The 16,660-nt window shown below is 37.5% G+C and overlaps 1 protein-coding gene across 6 annotated transcripts in view; it reads left to right on the top strand.

Moving 5' to 3' along the window:
• The window catches only part of PRR16 (proline rich 16), a 143,680-nt gene that overhangs the window by 51,185 nt on the left and 75,835 nt on the right, over positions 1 to 16,660 (top strand). The gene's annotated exons all lie outside the window — the stretch shown is intronic.

Below are 16,660 nucleotides of genomic sequence, written 5' to 3'. Positions count from 1 at the left end.
AAGTCAGCCAAATCCATAGGTTTTATTTGAGTGTTTCAGTCATTGTAGCACATATGCATCTTTTATTGTGAACTCTATAGATGTCCTGCTGTGATCCTGTACATGCTGTGACCCTCTAAGTAAGCTCTTCTACCCATATACCCTGTTTCACGCCTGATGCTCCATCTCTCAGAGTCTCTGAATGTAGCCAAGAGTTTTATGAGCAGTTTTTAATTTTTTTTTTTCAGTGAATCTTCTAAAGCCTTCCACATATAGAAAATTTAAATCTGCACTTAACAAAGTCAGATAAGACAAAATGTTAATATTTCTCTTGGCTCAAAGTTTGCCACAGGATACAACAGTATGTGAGGTGTTTTTCAGGAAGCCAGAATTTCCAATGGTTAGCAGAGAAATTGTTTTAGCACTTTAATCTGTCTGCCAGGGTAGGGTAATTTCAGCAGAATACCACAGTATCCTAGGGAACTATTTTACTTAGTATGACTTACTTTATATCCAGAAATACTGAATATAAAGCAGAGAAAAATCTTTCATATAGCATGGCTTTATGCAAAAACTTTTTCTTATTATTTAATACTGTAGTATCTTTAGGCATTCATGGAAGCTTGTTGCACCTAAAAGTTGATTAGGCTTTAAGGTCACTGGGGTTGCTATTCTTGCAAACATCTGCAGATTTCCAGATGCATCTTTTCTATCATACTGTGGAAATATAAATTAAAAAAATATGTATACTTATTTTTTATTGATAAGGACAACCCGTATTCCTGCATAATTTTTCTAGTAGCTCCCTCACTACATTTAGTCCTTTTTCTTTCTGTATCAAATGTGGTTTTTATCATTTTGCTAAATATCCTGTTCATTTCATTGTATTATAATTTCTGAGGTAAATATTTTTTAAAGAGAAGAGTGCTTATGAAGGTGGAGCTTCATTAGTTCAGGAACGTGTGGCAAGAAGTTTATAGACATTGTTGAATCCATAAAGTTGCTGGAGCTTTGAATTCATTGGCATTATTAGAGACACCTGGAAAGTTACAGGTATTGTGGAGACTCTTTTTTGTGGCTTCCTTCTGGTATACTGGGGATCTGTGAGAATTTTCAATGTTCTTGGTTGTGGGATGTTTGGATTTTTGTTTATTTTTTTGTTTTGGTTTGGGTTTTTTGTTTGTTTTTTTTAATGTAAAAATCTGCTTTGATGAATAATACATGATTAACTGTGGGTCCAAAGTCCTTTCTTCTGATTTAGGTGGTTCTTCCTCATCTTGTGTTTATCCAGCTGATCATATTCTTATGTAGAAGCAGCACATTGTTGGCTTGCATCTTAACCTATTTCAGATCACATCCCATGCTGGTGATTTAAATTCTGATCCTCTTCTACAAAACAACTAAATTGCCAATGCCTGTGGATCTAAAAAAGGATAGTCTCCCCTTCTCTATGTTGTTACTTAAAATTCAGGATGGCAGCAGACCTAAGCCATGTACCTGAGCTGTCTGATTTGGTCAGTTTTTCTGGTGTGGTAATGACCCATTGGCAGGTGGTGTTTTGGTACTGTGTTCCAGGGAGTTTTGCTGGTGGTGTGGTGGGATGCATGTATGAGATGGATTGGAGTGTGTGAATACCTTCAGCAAGTTTTCCTTTGTCAGCAGGCTGTGGGAGTGATGGCAGGGTGCCAGGATTGTTGTCTCAGGTTTCTCTGGTGTTCAGGGTTATCCCACACTTCAGCTTGTGGGGTGACAGGGCTGTCTGGGAATGATTTGTTATGACCCTAAATGTGGCATTATTTCCAACATGGAGAAGCCTTCATATTTTATCTTACTTTGGGCTCCAGTGTCTGAAATTGGAGGCCTACTTAGAAAAATGGGAGAGGAGCATTTGCACAACTCATGTGCTCACAGCATCAATGTCATGTGGGTATTTTTAACCTTGATGGATTGTGCAGGAAAGCATCGTACCTAAATTCTGTAGCACAAGTTTTTCTAAGACACGTGACAGTGTCATGGAATTGATGTTATCTAGACTTCCATTTTTTTCCTGAGACATCCTATTCTCCCTTTTCCTTGGTTAATGAAAAGTTTATTGTTTTGTTTCTTAATTGGTCTAGTCTCAAGTAGACACACAGGAGTGGAGGTGGGAGAGTAATAAAACTTACCTGTACCCTAAAACATACCTGTTGCAGACTGTATTTTGCAGACTGTCATTTCGAGGATGACACATAAGGAAAAGACCGCAAGTTATTGCATCTTTGTGTCTTTCTTATCCATTACACTTGGTACCCTGTAACAGAAGCAAATTAGATTTGTTTTGACATGATTTGTTCCTGACCAGAATAGCCAGTGTTGGCTATTACTCATCAGTCTGTTGCTTTGTCTGTGTTTACAAGTAGTCATTTTCACTGTTTCTTCCAGAAGTTTTTTTTTAGGAATTGAGGAGTTTCCAGTAGTTCCTTGCATTTACAGGGAATTTATGAGGAGCAATAGTAAAAATTTTAAAAGGTAGGTATTCTTTTCACCCTTTTCCAGTCATCTCACATCTCAGGTTTTGAAAATGGTTAACCTGTCTCCTTCACTGGTCTGTGATTCACTTACTTCTAGGAAGAACAGTTCTTCATTCTTTTATGTTACTTGGATTCCTATTTATTCGCATTTCTTTGCTTCTACCAGCATGTCTGCAGTTGTAACTTTACAGAAGGGTAACAAAAAAAAATACAACAAAGTGAAGTGACAACTGTATGTTGCTATATTATTTATTTCAAGTTAAGAAAGAATAAGATTCATGAGAAGCAGGACATTGGGGTCAGACTTTTCTCTGCAGAAATAAATTTTGCATTATATACAGTTGTCCAGCATTTTTGGCAGCAACTGCTACTTAGCAAGCCAGCCATTATGCTCTGTCTTTCATCACTTAATTCATGATGAGAATTTTTGTGAAGGTGAAATTCCTGGTGCTTTGTATCAAGGATGTAAAAAAAAAAAACCAAAAATCTCCACCAAAACCTAAACCAGAATACGAAATTACAGCCCAGGCATCAAGCACCTCAGAGGCCTTACAGATTAGAGAAATCTTGGGTGCGACTGCTTGATTATATTTATATTCAGGGCCACAAGTCTGAAGTTTCATAGATAATCAATATTCTTACTAAAGATCCAGCTGGCTCTAAAAATACTTCGTATGCAACTGTTTCACCTGCGAGCTGAGAACATAACTGTAGAAGTAGACCATAGGCTCTCCAGATGGAAAATACTCTTCTGTGCAGCTAGTGCCCTTGTGTCCAGATTGACATGTAGCAGTTCAGAAGTTACTTCAACACAGAGTGCAACCCAGCACCAGCACGTTAAGCAACTTGGTATCAAGAGTAAAAGATCTCTGATAACTTCTGCTGTAGTGGTTTGCACTAGTAACCTGTGGACTGTTAGGATCAGACTGCAATACCTACAATTAAACTTAAAATTCCTAAACTCCCGAGGTAGTTAAGAAGTCTGGCTCCGATTTTTCAGTTTCATGCCTTGGCTCTGTCTCATGTTTCAACTGTTGAAATTAAATGGCTTGATATTCTTACAAAAAATGCATAAATTGGTTTCCAAGAAACTAGAAGAAACTGTAGTTTTTCTGAGATGGATTTCAAAATTTTCAAAATTTAAATTTCAGGAAAAGGTAAAGTACAAATTTCATTCGGCTCTGAAACCAAACATTATTATTCACCAAAAAAATTGTAATATAAAAAATAAGCAAGCCTGCTTGTTGCAAATAAAAATTAAATTAAAAAAAGATGAGTACATTGTACATGTATCTAGGCAGACAGTTCACTTTTGAACACTGATTTCATTTTTTTTTAATATATTCTCTGAACTTTCATTAGAGACATTTATTTAATACTGAATTTGTAGTTATCAGCAGTGCAGTCAACTTGTCATGTTTTAAACAACTAATATTTGGGGGCAGGGGGTTTCCCTCCAAAATCATGGTAGTCCGTGTAAATGTCCAATGTGAGTGTTAAAATAATTTCAGATTAATGGTCTTTCAAAAACCATTAATCTGAAATTATTTAACTACAGGTTAAATAATTTAGTAACTGACAGGTTGTGTCTGTACTGATTGCTTTCAAATCTCAGTTCCTTTGCTTTAGGTTTCTTTGTATTATCTTAAATAAAATAGCCATAACTGTAGGAAGGCATGAGGGGTAATAATTTTAATATAAGTTTTCTTAAGAAATTATGGAAGACTGAATTAAAATCATGGGTGTTTGAAGCAAATTGTACTGCTTTTGCCAGGCAAGAAATACTGCCCTTCTGTTTAAAAAAAACATATATCTCACAAGTAGATTTTCCTTAAAAAGTTATATATGCTTTCTGTGACCCTGTAGTTGCTCAGGTACTTACTATCTTTAAAGTGGTGGCTGTTTCTGTGTGTGTGGCACACACACTGTTCTGTGGGTAGCTAAACCAGTGTTTTTCAACCTATATTTCTGTTATAATTGTTACAATTCTGATTTATAAAATGCTACATCCTAAAGTGATTTTGGAAAGATGATTAAGTTGCTTGTTGCATATACATGCAAATTAAATCGTTATTTCTGGTTTGTTTTTTTACAAGAGGGTCTGTGACTGTATAAAATATCATAAAACATTATTGTTTATTAATATTAGATTTAGATGGTGATCCAAGGTACAGTATTCCTCCTTTTTTCTATTGATGTGCTGGCCCATGTGAGAAGCATGTGTGTTAAGCAAATGACACAATGAGAGAGGAATCACAGTTAAAACATATCTGCACTGGGAAAAGTACATATTTTGCCCTGAGTGCTGCAAAGGTTCCAGGGCAGTGAAGCATTACACTTCCTTGCTTTTTCTGTGACCTTATTCTCCACGTAGAGCTGATGCTCCTGGCTGGTGCAAGGAAGTGGTTTCTGATGTGTGGGGTCTCTGAGCATAAGAGGGAGATTAGGACAGTTTGCAAATTCCCAAAATGTGGGAAGGGCAGCAGGATAGGGGATAGTCTGGCAACATGCGTAGCTGTTGTATTGATACTATCTGGTTACTGCTATTGTGATACAAAGGAAAGAAGTTAAAGCTGGAAATGGCTATTTGAAATACTTGGAGACACACCAATCTTGAACTGATTTGTGATCAATCTGCAAGCAGTGGAAAACAGAGTGGGACAAAACTTCAATTCTCTCCCACAGCTCCTATCTGCGGCCTCACCAGTTTCACAGGACAGCAAATCTACATGACATCACCCCCCCCAAAAAGATTCAAACCAAAACCACAGAAAAATACATTGCCAAGTTGTTTTAAGTATGACACTGCCAGGTTTTAAATATGACCATCTTCTAAATTCTCTTGTTTTTATTCTAGTAAATGTCTAAAAAGCTCTGTGGCTTGCACTAGATTCTGCAAGCAGCATTGTCGTACCAACACAACGAACATATCAGGTGCAAAACCTGCCCAAGTTTTATATAACCAATTTATTATCCATGGAGATGATTCGCAAAGGCTGAGCTGTGTGTTACTGTGGAGACCTTATTAGCAATTTTAAGCTGGATTTGGTATATCCATGTGAGCTGCTGTTGCAGCAGTAACTGCAAGGAAGAATACCCTGAGGGAGAGATGATGGGATTTTTCATTTTCCTTAATCTTAAGTGCAGTTCTGTCAAGCTTCTTAATGAATGTTTAGCTTCAGTTCTCCCTGATGGTGAGGAGGAGTGTATTTTTAGGCAGTGTTTATGTCCCCATGAATTCTGGAATTTCTCACAAACAGGTTGTTCTGCTTTTGGTGACAAGCTGCTGCTACTGCCTCACCTCTGCCTCTCTCTGTTGTGGCATGTATTCCTGCATATTCCTGTGCTCCTGCAGCTGTGCTGATGAAGAATAATGTGTATAGCACCATATTTTACCCCCTGCCTGGTTTCATATACCTTATTTTGACACTGGCAGTGGTCATATTGCTTATCTTCACAGATGTTATTTTTAGTTGCAGGAGCCTGCCCAAGAACCTCTCTGAATACTGCCTAAGATGTACATAGGGAGGAAGGTGACCTATTTTGACTCTCCAGAGGATACTTGCTGCCTTTTCACTAGGACTGTTTTTTGCTTCTTAAAGAGAAAGTTGCCTTAGGCCGCCTTTAATACTATACTGAAGATAATATACGTGCTTTGTACATAGGCAGGTATTACCTGTAAACTCTTGATCACTTTTTAGAGACATGCACAGACCGAAATCAGTGTTCAAAATGTGCAGTCCCTGCCAGATTTACATGGGGAGGGAGACGGACCCTGCTTCACCTGTTAATTTTCTGTGTTTCCAAACAGCTTAGGATCCAGCTTGGAGGGAAATGTGTCCTCAGATAGTACCTTGGTTACATTACTGCTTCTATAATCTGGTCTGTTGATGGGACTGAATTGTTGGCTACTCATGGGAGTGCTCATTTTGTATGGTTGTGTAGGCTTTGACTGGGTAGTAGCCATTCTGCAGGAATCACTCATTTGCTAGTGATTATTATATGTCTTATGGAGTAATAAAAGCAAAATAAAATCTTGGTACCCTTTCTGGCAAAGGTTTGCTCTGCCTTCTTGTAGACGTATTTTGAGTATGCCAGATCAGGCTTTTTTTTGCATAATCTTTTCATTTCAGAAGGATCACACTTAGTTTGAGACAGTAACTGCAGAGTAGTTCCTAGCTGGCAAAGGGCCTCTTCCTTAGCTGTGCAGCTGGCAGGTGATTAGTGAAAACCTTTTACAAAATATAGCCTTAAACTTGATGTTGACAAGCTGGTGTTTAGTTTCGTGAACTACAGCTTCAAAGTTAATTTTCAACAAGGCCCTCTTCCCCACACAATGCAACAGCTTGGGAAGAGTTTTAGCAAGATTACCTAAGAGGAGTAGTGTGTCTGCCTGAAACCTTGCAATTGGGAACCTGAATTCTGATTAAATTTTATGAGCTACCTTACAAGTGCCAGTTTTATTTAAATCCTGACAAATTTACATATTTCAGAAACAGTTTTGTTCCAGCTAAAATTTTGGAACCAGATATGAAGAGACTGCCTGCACACAAAATCTGCATAAACAGTTTTTTTAGCAGTAAGGCCATTCAAAATCAACAAAACTCAGTTTTTTTGCAGTGCAGTGGGAGAAAAGAACTTCGAGGTCTGTAGCAGTTCAGCACAATTGACATACATTCTTGTTATCAAGACTGTTACAATTCTTACCATAGCCTTCCTTCTGTCTGATCTTTCCTTAGTGTTACATTCAACCTCTATCACCATGGGGTGAGTGGTCCCTAAGGTGGTCAGCTGTAGTTTTGGGTGGGTGGTGTTGGTTTAAGCAAGCTGTCAGCATGCACATATCAGGACAGCATCCACGTGTGCCAGAACGGTCACAGTGCATGTTTCTTCCTCCTCTTTGCCAAGGAATCTCTGATGTTGCTGGGATCTCCTTCTCCTTCCTTGAAATCTGAGATGGGTGTGCACCACGCTTTACACCAGGCTCAGTTTTACTGGTCTGTCAGAATTTGATAGATCCAGTGGGTTTTCCGTATGTTGGTCTTCGTTCCCTTTGCTGTCCCTAAGGAAAATGCTTTTTCTAGATACCAGGTTTTCAATAACTTCCGCTGATGGCAAGATGGCTGCTTATAGCTACAGGATCTCCACTGTAATGCTCTATCCCACTGTTGTGGTACAGTGCTCATGCTCCTTTGCACTTTATCCTGTTTCCACCCTTTTGAGGCTGCTGTTGCCACACTATGCTGCTTTTGTTTTTTTCCTTTCTTTTAAATGCAGATGACACCATTGTAACAGGGTCATAAGTATTTAATTCTGTTCAGTCTAACTGCTTGTCACTACCAACTATATAAAAATTGTGGTTATGCCATGTGATTATTCAAAGATATTTAAAATTAAAAAAACAAGTAGACATTAGGCATCTAGGCTTTTATAGCTAAACCAGCAAATCCAAATCTCTGCTCAAGCCAAGACATATTCAGACAAAGCCTTACAAGTCCCAAGGCCTTTCAGAGTCATTAGGACATGTATTACTTGCACTGGTGATGCTGTAGTCACAAGGCTACAGAGAGACAATACAAAGCACATGCAATGCATATTTCATATGATGAGTAATTTGTTGTATAACAGTCTTAAAGAATTCTTAACAGTCAGGAGCTCTTTTAAATAAATAAGAAACCCAACTGTGAAGCCTGTGGTGGAGATGTGGTAATAAGAGAAGGGTTCAAAAACTCTGCCATTTTCCAGCTTGTGACACAACTTCAAAGGCAGAAGAGATATGCATCATCAAAGTTATGTTTTTATTAAACAAGAAACATCATCCCCATATTTCATGTAAAAAGAAGTAGATCTAGAAAGTGTTATTAATATTGGCTCCAAAGGACTGCACCAAAACAGAAGAATAGGAAACTGAGCACAGAGAGGCTAGAAATGCTTGAAGGTGGGACAGCAGAGCATGGGGAATATGTCACTAGCTTTCAAGCTTGCTTCAGGGCATGATTCAGGAAAAAAAACTTGTAATAGTTATGCAAATAAAACCATATATATTGTGATTGATCCGTGTCTATTGGACCTTAGATTGGAGGAACCTGGAAGTCTCAATGCTGCAGAAACATAGGCGATGATGGTATTTCCACAATGATTTATCATGCTGTTTCTAATGTTAGAACTTCATGGGATTTCTCTGGTTTTACTCTTTAGCTTGCCTGAAACGGCAAATTAATTCAAATGTGATTATTCCTGGCCCTGTTCTTTAGAGGACATGGATCCAGACAAGAAGTGGTCCATGCCTTGTTGCAAAGCTTGCTTTGTGGTCAGTGTTTGTAGAACTTTCTAGAAACTTCTTTCTAGAAACTTTCTAGAAGAGTGTCCTTTTTATTGTGTTCAAACAGAACAGAAAAAGCTTTGCAGTGTTAAACCTACGGACTCTGAAGTGTCCTACACACTTTAGCCCTACATTTTCTAATTCTAAGTAGCCCTATCTTTTTAATACCCTACAGGTACTAAAAGTATTGTTGATGGGTTTGTGTGTATATCTTCATTCATGGGGATTTGCAGCATCTTGATCTGCCTCTTGTTTTTTGTAACTTGTTTTCTACTGCAGTCTTTTCACAAGTTTGTCGAACCAAATTAAATACTAGGTCTCTGGTGAAAGTAATCTTAAGTGTGTCCTGTATAAGTAGGCTTAATTTCTCTTGATATAGTGAAATATATAGATCCTGCTACAACTCTGTGAAAAAGAAGAACGAGAGGCCATGGAATGAAGAGATTAGAGGTGATATAGGCATGAGCAGGAAATTTCTTTAAAGTAGCTGGGAAATCTATGATTCTTACGCTGTTTGATAGATATTAAATTGAAAAAACACCTTTATTTTAAAGATCCCTGAACTTCAGAGAACAGGAACAAAATCACTACTCTACAGAATACCATTTCTCTTTATTTGTATGCATATTTACTCTCAAAGTTGCTATTTTCTCAAGCAATAGATTTGTTTTCATGATGCTGATTACAGGTTTTAAGGATGTTGGGGTTTTTTCCTACCTGTCCTTCATTACCAGGGTTTCTGCGCCTGAGGTGAAACCTAAATCTTTTACCATCTGCAACATTCCAGAGTTAAGAATTATTTTCCTCCTCCTACTAATCTTTTTTGTTGTTGTTGCTACTGAGGACCAGATTTTTCTTTCTCAAATTAATACAACCATTTAAAGATAGTGCCTGAGAGCAGAAAAGACATATTGTTAAAATTTTTGTTCTCTGAAAGCTTTCGAGTGAAAGCTTTTGGTAAAAAGTGAAACCATGCTTTCAGTAAAATAGGGCATATCTGGGCTGGGAGAAGCTTTGTAATTATAGGATAACTTTGTGTTCAATACTGCATCAAACCTGTATTTACAGTGCACCAGGGGTTTTGCTAACAGATATTGGAGAAAAGAGCTTATCACCGTGGGCTAGGGGATGAAGGAAAAGTGAGCCATGTTTTTCTTCTTTACCTACAGATAAGAATCAGCTAACCAGACTGCTCAAGAGGAGTCACATTTTAGCCCAAGTGTAAATGGGGCAGATGTACTTTGACAAGACAGTTGGTACCACTTAAAATAAAATCACACCTGTCATATCTGAAAAAGCCTAACCCAGAACCCTGAATTTTGATATTTCTGTACTCTTTAGGTCAGCTGATGGCCTGTGAATCGAGTCTTGATTGTCTCCCCAGAAAAATTAGACAGTTGTACATGACGTTATGGAATTGCCCTCTTTTCTCCAAATATATGGATTCTTTTATGTGGGCACGGGACCTTGGGTATGGATTTGAATATTTCAATATAGATAACCAATTTCAGTAGTGAAATTCAGTAGTATGGTTCTCCGTATTGTTTCTTCTGGTAGAGGGAAGTCTAAAGTCTCTTGTTTGTCCCATACCAATGGGATGAATATTAAAAGTCTTGCAGGTGATTCATCATAAGCTTCTACAGACTGAATTCTTAGTGTTTTAGACTTTCTTCTGAATTCTTAGTGCTCTTGAGACACCAGTTTTAGGTGGTTTTCTGTTTTGACTCATGATTTTCTTCAGTAAAAAACTGGAAACAGAATGCAGCCTATTTATTTTAGAAGGGTTTATTTTATTTATAAATTTTTTCTTAAAATATTAATATGGGAACGATATTGGAGAATGTTTTCAAAAAAGGCAGAACAATACTGAAGCTAACATTTTGCACGTGATTAGATAAATTAGGTTTCTGAGATGCTGGCTATAAAGATTCAATTTATTTCACAGAAAGTAGACAGTAATAACATTTAATGGTTCCTTTCCTAGTTCAGGTGATAAAGAAATGTCTTACTGTAAGACCAAATACTGCTTCTGAAGTTAAAGACTGATTGCTAGTAGCCCTCTTCTCTTCCATTTTCTGTCATTATTAATTTTACAAAGTTTAAGAAAAATGTGACAGAACTTGGTTTTAAATCTTTGGACACCAGATATTACATAAAAATGGTTCTTTAAATGTGAGATCTGGGAATCTGCCTAGCAATTTCCCCTAAGATCTTTAAACATAATTAAAACTCAAGTAACATTGTGTAATGACTGTTCTGAGTGGTAGCCTTAACTGTGAGAGTTCTCCAAACTAGAGATTGCTGGATTGAAGTTTAGAGAATTCAGTGGAAATATCAGATCCCTCAATATTATTGAAATAAATTTCAAGTCTTTCTTGCAGCTTTTAAGTGTTTATGACACCAATCTTTCTTTCTTGAGTATCTCAGTATTAATAAGTTAGGAATGGCAGAAAATGATGAGTCAAAAATGACAAATCCTGAATTTGCCAAGGCAGTCATAAACTTCCTGCCTGAAAATTGGCATCTACCAAGGGAAGTTATCAAAGGCTAAAATAGGGGTAATATTTTAGTTGCCATTAAAAGCCAAAGAGTTTTGGAAGTCTAATAACCTTGAAAGTTCTCGTTTCACGTTTTGGCTGAAAATTAAGTTTGTGCTTTTCAGGATGGAAGACACTGAAACAGAGAAGCATGTTGTCATGGGGGAACCTGACCTTTTATGAGAGACTCTGACAAAAGAAGGGATAGAGCATATTTCTTGTGGAAACTGTAGGGGAAGAAGTAGATCTTGGTTAAAATTTCAGAACTTCAAATCCTATCCCACTGCTAGTTATTTTTTACTGTGGTATTTACTTGAGTTGTATATGCAAAATTTCTTATTTTTAACACAGAAATTTTTGTTGCTGACCCGCTGCATTCTTTTTCATATTGAAATTACCCAATTGTGTGTATGTACCAGCATCCTGTGAAGCTGTATTAATAGGATCTGTCTGAGAACCATATGCTGTGTTTCAAACAGCCTTTTTTTTTTTTTCCTTTCTTTTTTTCCTGGGACTATAAGTGGCTAGAGACCTTACAAAATATGTCTGACAATCAGGAAAAATCTGGCAAAGTCTCAGGGAATGTTCTGAAGTGTATTTATTCAGACCTATGTATTATTTGCACCATGAACCATAGTGTTAGGTGTTTCTTTAATATGTAAATATTAAATGTACAAAATGGAAAGATGCAGGCAGCAAAATGGGAAGCAGAAAGATGACTTCTACTTTTTTTGAAAAATCACAGAATTGACAAATGGAGGACCTGTCCATGGCTTGCATGCATTCATATTTGAAATGTAAGGAAAAAACTTTTTCCGCTAACACTTTTTTAGTGTCAACAGTGCCAATTGTTTAAAATTATAAATGATGAGCAGTAAGTGTGTAAAAAATTCCCAATGCTTTCTGAACCTAACAAATCAAGTTTCTTGAAATAAAAGATTTATTTCTATCCTCAAGTACTTTTCTTAAGTGCAAAAAGAACAGATGGCTATTGCCATGCAGTTAGAAATGCTTTGTCTATGACAGTATAAATCTGTTCTTTGAAATTCCAGTAAGAAATATCAACTTCTCAGGCAAGGAAGTTTTACTGTAAATTATAGAACATGAACAAGTGTATCAGCAAGATTTTTTAAAAAGAATACATTATTGATATAAATCATTAATAGTTTAGTTTTTGAAAATCTCAAGAATGCATTGAACCTAGAAACTATTGTAAAAAAGTAAAGAAAAAACAAACAAGCAAAACCCAAGATACGCTTTAGAAAAATGAAGCATAATCAAATAAGATTATTAAAAATTGTGATCAGTGTACTGATGTGTCATTACTATCTAGGAATTTCTTTTTCCGAAATACTTCTGTGACTCTGCTGGTGTTAGGTTTTACTACTTTGGGTTGTTTTATCTGTGCAGAGAAAATTAATACTTTGCTTTTGAGATTATTTGTTGTGTAGGTGAACTGAATGTCTTTCCAATCTGCAGTATATCTTACAGCATCACCTAAACTGCACCCATGTGCTTAAAGCTGTGGAGTTTTTTAGTTGTGCAGCATTCAAAGCATCCCAAATGCTGGCCAGACATGTTACAAACAATATCTAGTAAACCCATGAAAGCCCTGAGCATCTGAAATGCTTTTTGCTTCATAATATGCCTAAAGGTCTTCTGTTCAGTCAGCAGCAGTCTCTGAGGTCTCTGCTTCTGAAACCGATTTGAAGCCAAAGGAATTCTGCTCTTGCAATCACAGCTCTTGTACCTGAGGGAGGCTAAAGCTGACTGCCTCTGTAAATCACATTGGTTCTCCTGCACTTGGTGTTTGCTCTTGTTCTTCTTTTTTTCCTTGACAAATGCTACTTTGATAAATTCAGTTTGGCAGGCTTGCTTGAGGAAGAGGCTTTGTATTTACCATTCCTTTATATACATGATTTATTTTTTTCAAAATCAACTGTTGGCATCATTCCCAGTCTCCTCTCTAACTCTATAAAATTACTTGTGGTAATATCCATCAGTTTTAACTGCTTCTTAGAGTTAATGCTGGGTTCAAATCCCAACCAGCTATCTGAAAGGAAACTGATTTTTCAAAAGGTGTTGAAACTAGAAATGGTTAGCAGTGCTGCAGTGTGTGTATGTGTGTGTTGGAGCACATCGGGGCTGCCTGTGTCTGGTTTTGGTGCCCCAATATGAGACAAAAGACATTGACAAACTGGGCAGAGCCCAGACTGCTTTCCAGGTGATTGTCTGGAGCATGAGGAGGGGGCTGGGAGAGCTGTGCTCCTTCATTCTGCAGCGGAGGCTAAAGGAGGTCACAGGCTTCCTGGTGAGCATTTTCTTCCACCTATTGGGAGGTTTTGAAGAAAGTGGAACTAGTCTCCTCCCAGATATGCATAACAAAAAGATCAGGGACAACAGGCAAATTGCAAGGAGAGCAATTCCAATCAAGTGTAAGAAATTTCACAGCAAAGATGATGAGACAGCTATTTGGGGGCCTAGAAAGCAGGGCATACTTAATGGATTTTTCAAAATTCACTCATTAGAGTAAAAAAAATCTAAGGATTGCTTTAATCAACCTCAAACAAGTAGTAATTTTTCATTAATATTTAGGTCCCTTATAATTTATTTTAACTGTTAATTTTAATTGATCTGTGAGGAGCTTTAACAAAGGTATGTGGACAGCTTCTAGTTGCCGTACCTATTGTATATTTAGTGACTGAAATAAATATATTTATTTATAAGTATATTTAGTGACTGAAGGTGCTTTTCCATTCTGTGATTCATAGACCCTTTTCATTATTTTTCATGAACAAGTAGCCTTAGAGAGGCTTTTAAATTACACTGTTGAATCCATTTTCCTCTCCTTTTGTTTCAAGGAAAATGTTAGCAAGACTTTTTTAATAAAATGGTCCAGTAGCTCTGGAAGAGATTATTTTCTATGGCTGTTTATTTTCAGTTAGGGTTATTAAGATATCCTTTAGAAACAAAAAGTACCATGGGAATCCAGTTGAACACTTTCAAGGAAAAAATTAAATCATACTCAAAGCAAGAGAGTATATCTCAAAATACTTTTGTATTATCTGGTGGTAAGGATATGGGTCATGTGTTAAAAATTTGTGGATATACTCCAGACATGCAGGAGTTCCCATGCTGAGGAAAAATAGTGGTAAGCAATTAAACTTCAATATTGGGTGAATGCAATTATGTGGAGGACTAGCAGAACAAGAACAGAGTTGAAGGAGATGTTCTAATCATTTTAAAATGTTAGCCAACAATTGTATTCCCAGACGTCTTTTCCATTTTAATTCTCAACACATATATGGTCTTTCAATTGATAGGACTAAAAAAGATAATTTATGGCCTTCATATAAATGCTTCATTATGCTTAGAGGTTCCATTACATTCCTGTGTCAGACCACAAAAGACAAATACATAAAATTAAAAAAGAGACATCAAGTCTCATCTCCAGTTGATGTGTACAGTGTTCTGATTCATTCAGCTAAATGAATCAGAACTAATGTCAGAAGTGGTTGTTGGATTTTTTCACTTAATTCTTCAGGTAGAAAGAAATGTCAGAGTCAGATTTGTGTCCATGAGAGAATATAGACCCCTTCTTGCTTTTCTGGACCTCACTGTGTCTTCATTGTCTTTTACGTTTTGTACAGCAGTCTTAAATGAAACTTGGTTTTTGAAATAGCATTAGGTCCAAGAAATGTGTAGTTCAAGATTAAAAGCTTTCTAGGCAATATAAGCCTGCAAAAAAAAAAAAAAAAGTTGTTTCCAGTCTATCAGAATAAGTCATTCATTTTGGTAGGTTGAAGAATGGTTAGGTTTTTGAGTGCCTTTGGATGCTGAGTTCTTCAACATTTCAAAGATACCTTTCAGTGTAATTTCAAACACCTTTTGAATCTAGAGGTTGGGATAAGTAGAGGAAAGAGTAGGGCTCTTGTTACGGCTTCAATGAGTGCATCATCATCCACATTAGTAACCAATTTAATTCAAATTTATTCAAAACCAAATTTTATCCAAATTTGATACTTTCTACATTGGTACGTAACTGCTGTGCTAGTTAAGGCTTTGTCCCAATGGCAGGCATCAGTGAGTATCTAGACAAGTGACATTTGCATAGTTAGGTGAGAGTCGTCCATTTTTGTTACAAAATTAAAAGTCCTCCAGATATTGTCTATTTGTGTAAAATGTTGTCAGTGTTTTCCTCTCACTTGTCCAGAAGTGAGAAGCTACTGCCCTAATATGGTAATTGTTTCTGTAGCAAGGACTCAGTCATCCATGCCATAACCTCTCCAACCTCTCTGCTGGTCACTCTGTCTCTTCTCATTATCATATAAATGAAACCCAGGCTTGTCCCCTGCCAGCTTGACCGACCTGTCCTCTTGTGAGTATCAAGGCTGGTTAGGATTGTGTGTGCAGTGGCATTGGATGTGGGTCGTTCCTACCCTTCTGCAATGTCCGTGAAGGAAGTGTGTATGTGTAATGCCATGGGACATTTTGCTTCTAGCAGGATTGCAGCCACTACCACAAATAGAAACTTTTATGGGCCCCCCAAATCTTTGGGGCCCCCCCAAGATTTGAGGCCCCCAAATCTTTCCAGCCTTGTTTCTCAAACAGTTATTTTTAATAATAATATTAAAACTAGATTTAGAATGATAAAACATTTAACACAATTTTTAAACAATATTTTCTTATGGCTGAAACACACAGAGTCTCAGCATTTGCCAAGTTACTGTTAAACAAGGCAGCATATCCTGCCATGTTGATGTGAATTCTTTACAAATCATTTAAAGATAAGCAAACCAAAACAAAAACTCACAGCAAGACCCACTATCTCCTCCTGAGAGCCCAGCACTGTGCCTTGGGCTCTAGCTGTGGCTCATCAGTGCTGAGTGGAGGGGAATGATCAACTCCTAGGAGGCTACTGACAGTCTTTGCTGTAAGAGCACACTGCTTGGTCATGGTCAGCATGGTGTCCAACAAGTCCTTCTCTGCAAACTTTCGTTCCAGTCACTTAACCACCTGATGCCAGAAGTCATGTGCTTCCAGCCCATTTCTGCATGGGACTCCTGCTTAGATAATTTTGTCTTTGCCTGCTCTTCCTTTGGTAGCTCAGAGGCTGAGACCTGTGAAGCCACAGGGCCTTGGAGGAGACACAGTCCATCTCTTTCTTCTCACCTCTGATAGTGTCCAGATTGCTTAGCTCCTCTGTGGCATGAGTGGTCCACCAGCACGCACATGCAGCAAATACCCTGCTGTCATTGCCTCCTAGGAGGCTGGGACCCATGCTGGTATTTCTTGTGAGCTTGAAGAAATGT

This window comes from Molothrus ater, chromosome Z (assembly GCF_012460135.2).
Source record: "Molothrus ater isolate BHLD 08-10-18 breed brown headed cowbird chromosome Z, BPBGC_Mater_1.1, whole genome shotgun sequence".
Lineage (NCBI taxonomy): Eukaryota > Metazoa > Chordata > Aves > Passeriformes > Icteridae > Molothrus > Molothrus ater.
This window is presented reverse-complemented; position numbering and strand designations above follow the sequence as displayed.